Source organism: Primulina eburnea, chromosome 17 (assembly GCF_022965805.1).
Source record: "Primulina eburnea isolate SZY01 chromosome 17, ASM2296580v1, whole genome shotgun sequence".
Taxonomy (NCBI): domain Eukaryota; kingdom Viridiplantae; phylum Streptophyta; class Magnoliopsida; order Lamiales; family Gesneriaceae; genus Primulina; species Primulina eburnea.
Genome location: NC_133117.1, coordinates 5,423,165 through 5,427,058, shown reverse-complemented (window position 1 = coordinate 5,427,058; position 3,894 = coordinate 5,423,165). Strand labels below are relative to the sequence as shown.

General features: G+C 34.6%; 1 long non-coding RNA gene across 1 annotated transcript; it reads left to right on the top strand.

The window, feature by feature from the left end:
• Positions 1-1,048: 1,048 nt before the first annotated feature.
• LOC140818400 (uncharacterized) lies at positions 1,049-2,535 on the top strand. Its single transcript, XR_012114975.1, has 3 exons — positions 1,049-1,418; positions 1,516-1,539; positions 1,905-2,535. It is a non-coding gene; the product is annotated as an uncharacterized lncRNA (long non-coding RNA).
• The last annotated feature ends 1,359 nt before the right edge of the window (positions 2,536-3,894 follow it).

The window sequence follows — 3,894 nt, the reverse complement described above, 5'->3', positions numbered from 1 at the left end:
CCCAATTTTTTTGAATATCAATTTGCCCCGAGTCGAAATTTACATTGAATATCGATTCTTGTTGTTTTGATCTTGATGTGGTGAGATATAATATTAACATATCATAGAAAACCATTGTTCTAAATTGTTCAGACCAAGTCCAGAACCATTGTTTTCTGAATATAACTCGAATGCCTCCGCGTAATTCGAATCAATAAAGAATGTCGATTTTGTAATTAGCGTGATGATGAAGGAAAACTAGCACATTCCAAAATAATCTATTCTTGTTGGAATATTGTTGCTTATTGTATTCTTCTATTGACTCCAAATTTTGCAAATGATCCTATATTAGGGTGAATTGTATTTTAGCTTCAATGTGATATGACAAACACAGAGATAGAAGCTAAAAATTTTGTGTCGGGTCAAAATTAATATCTAGCATACATATAAATATATGACTTCTAATTGTGATTTTCTAATATATATCTTTGTTCATTTAAGTTAGTAAATTCAATCAATAGTTTTTTTAAAATATGTTCTTTTGTAATTCATTATCCATATTAAATGACTTTTGGACATTAATGTTTATTGAATTCATCAATTTACCAATGATTTTTTTTTTGTTACTGAAATTGGTTAATAAATTAGTGGATTTCTTCATGGTTGTTAATGAATATTTAATATTTCTATCTTATCTTTTCTTTTATTTTTACATATAAATACATCATTTTTAAAACAAGTTGATTTTTAAATATGAATTAAGAAGCATCATACATGATGTACATATTGAAATATGTTAAAGATTATTTGTAAGAATATTTTTTAACATAAAATATTAATTGAATTATTCCGTGATTGCAGTTTGGCAATAATTTCCTCATATTATTTTTTAATGAATTATTTTTTAATTGTGGTTTTGCTATTTGTACATCTCATTGCGCGAGGTGGAAAATCTGTGTTGGGTGCAATAATTATTACTGTTTGGTAGAGTGATCGAACCGTGGTGCTTGAGTTTAAAAGATTTGTGAGAGTCCAACCCATTGGTAAGCCCAGCCCATTTGTTTTATTAATTAAGTAAATCATATAAAACAATTTTAAAAAAAATGGAAAAATGAAAATCCATAATCATCCTCAAATTTTTCCTTGGAAACCGTGCGCCATCTCCCGTGACTTTCTGTTCTTCATTTCTTCAACCATTTTCGTCACTTCGACCGCCGATTGTGGCCTCACCGGTCGCCGAAAAATTTCAATAAATATATATTTGGACTCCTCTCGACAAGGGCTACCTATTGATACCCATTTTGCAAGGTTTTTCCACAACCCTGTTCGAACCCTTCGGTCGTGGCTTGTTCGAATTTTTGCTCTTCGCTTTTATTTAGTGTTATTTCGAGCTTGGACAACTGATTGTATTGTTGTACACGAGATTTGAAGTGTTTGAGGTAAAAAAAAAAAATTCAGATTTTAGGGTTTCGAATTTTGGGTATTTTGAATAATTCGAGTTCCAATAATTAATATATATTGGAATATTGATTGTAGGTGTTATATCGGAGCCGATTGGAGGTATTAAGCTAATTTTCGAAATTTATTTAGATAATATTTCGAATTTAGCCTATTAATTTGGGAATTTATGAATTGTGAATGTTAAATCGTTATTGGGATGTGTTTATAGCATTAGAAATAAAAAATGAACATTTTGGAAATTCCTAGTAAATATCGAAAAATTTCAGATTCGATATGATCGAATTTTCGAAAGTTCAAGTTGTCCGGTATTGAGAGATTTAAGTTAAATAAATCATTATATTTGACTTTGCGTTGAGTTTTAGAAATTGTAAAGCCTAAATTATGGATTTTTGGAATTTTAGGCTAAATTAGTGAATATTGGAAAAATAAATGGAACTTGATATGAAATGTATTATTTGCCACAGGATTGGAGTTTTCGAGAAATATTTAAGATTTTGTGGTAAATTAAAGTCAGTTGAGGTACGTATGAACCGTTTTCTTATGACGTCTATAGCGATGTGGAATGACGTTAAGTATATTGTAATGAGTTGTGGCGTGCTTTATGTGCTTCTGTGAATACGTGATTGCACTCATGCATTTTATTTGAGTTGATACATAGCATTTCGAGCCTTGACTCCGTTGATTGCTATCATTGCTGATCTGTTGAGATGTTGCGTCATCTATGGAGCGCGTGATAGGATAGATCACTCCTGACATCTTATCGATGGAACGAGTGATAGGATTAGCACTCTCCTGATGACTGCTCGAGGACTGACCGGGTCGCTACCGGACCCTCGATGCTACGTGCATGGATGAGCGGCGGCATGCTATTACGTTGCTGCAGTCCTGGCACGGGTGGCCACTGTTCTTGTTGCTGATGCGTTTCATTTGGACTCCGCTTTGGTATCCATTATTTTGTTGTTACCTTTCACGCATTGCATTACATTGCATCGCATCGTATTGTACTTGATTTTATTTCATGTCAGTTATATTTGTCGTAATATTACTGGTTCGTAGTACTGGGGCCCGACCCCTCGTTTCTTTTATGCTGTGGTTGTTTTTGATGCCATAGCAGGTTATCCAGGAGGATTTGACGCGTCTGGTGGAGCGTCAGGTAGTGGTGCCCAGTCGTCGAGTCGTGGTTGAGAGTTTCCCAGATATATATATACACTATATTATGGAGTCATATATTTACCGGGGAGATGCCCGTGTAGCTGTACTGTTGTTTTACGATGTTTTGAATGGATAGTTGTGTGATCGAGCCTTGCCGGCTCTGCATGTGTTTAGTCCTGGCCAGTGCGGCTATAGGTTGTAAATTGATGTTCTGACTTTATTTCGAGTATATATGAAACATCTACTAATTTTAAAAGCGCGGAAATATTTTTTTTTTAAATAAAAGCTCGCATTTTCGAAATAACATTTGAAAATGATATTAAGTATTTGACAATAAAAATAGTGCGTAAACATAAACGAGTAAAAATTATGAAAATCAGCAGCGTATCAAACCCAGCGTATAAAAATGTTCATATCATCTCAAATCTCATAAAAACAAAATGCGGAAAACATGTGGTCCTCGGGTCGTGTCACCCCACCAGGTCTGTCTACTCAGTGTTCAGCACCTCCAGTTCTTTCAATAACAAGCTCACCTGCATCACACACGCCTAGTGAGTCTAAAGACTCAACACACCTGTACCGTTAATAACAAGTACATATACATGGCACACAGCAGTGAAAAATATCATACTCAACATATATTTCATGAACTTAAAAGCATAACGTAAACGTGTCGTATAAAATCATGTCGTGTCAACTCATGTCGTCTCATATCATGTCATCTCATATCATCATATACGTGTCAAAACAGCTCATCATGTCATCATAAACTTAAACATTTTCTTTTAATTGAATTCAGTTCATTAGTTGTGACTTTCGTATCAGCTCTATCGTATCAGCTCTATCGATGGATCCATCTATAAAAACCGTGGTACCCGGCGGCGGGGGACATCAGCGACAGCATTACCCGCCCACTGAGCCCGGGCCTCAGCTCATCATATCTCATGTCATCGTATACATATACATCGTCAGTCACAACCAATTCACATCCTTCAAAAATATCATTATTTTCATCACTTAATAAAAACATGCATATGCGTAACTTTTCCTTTAAACCAAGCATGCAACGTATTTATCGTAATTGCGTAAAAATCTTAAAAATGATGCATAAACATTTAAAATATCATATATTTGTGTTCAGGGCGCTGCCAGGACCAAAACCCCATCCCGGGTGCAAAATGACCATTTTGCCCCTGGAACCCAAAAATTATCATTTCACCTCTGGACCTGTAAAATTGACCCGAAGCTTACCAAACTCCTTAAAACATCCCAAAACATATTTATAAATATTTCTTAGACGTA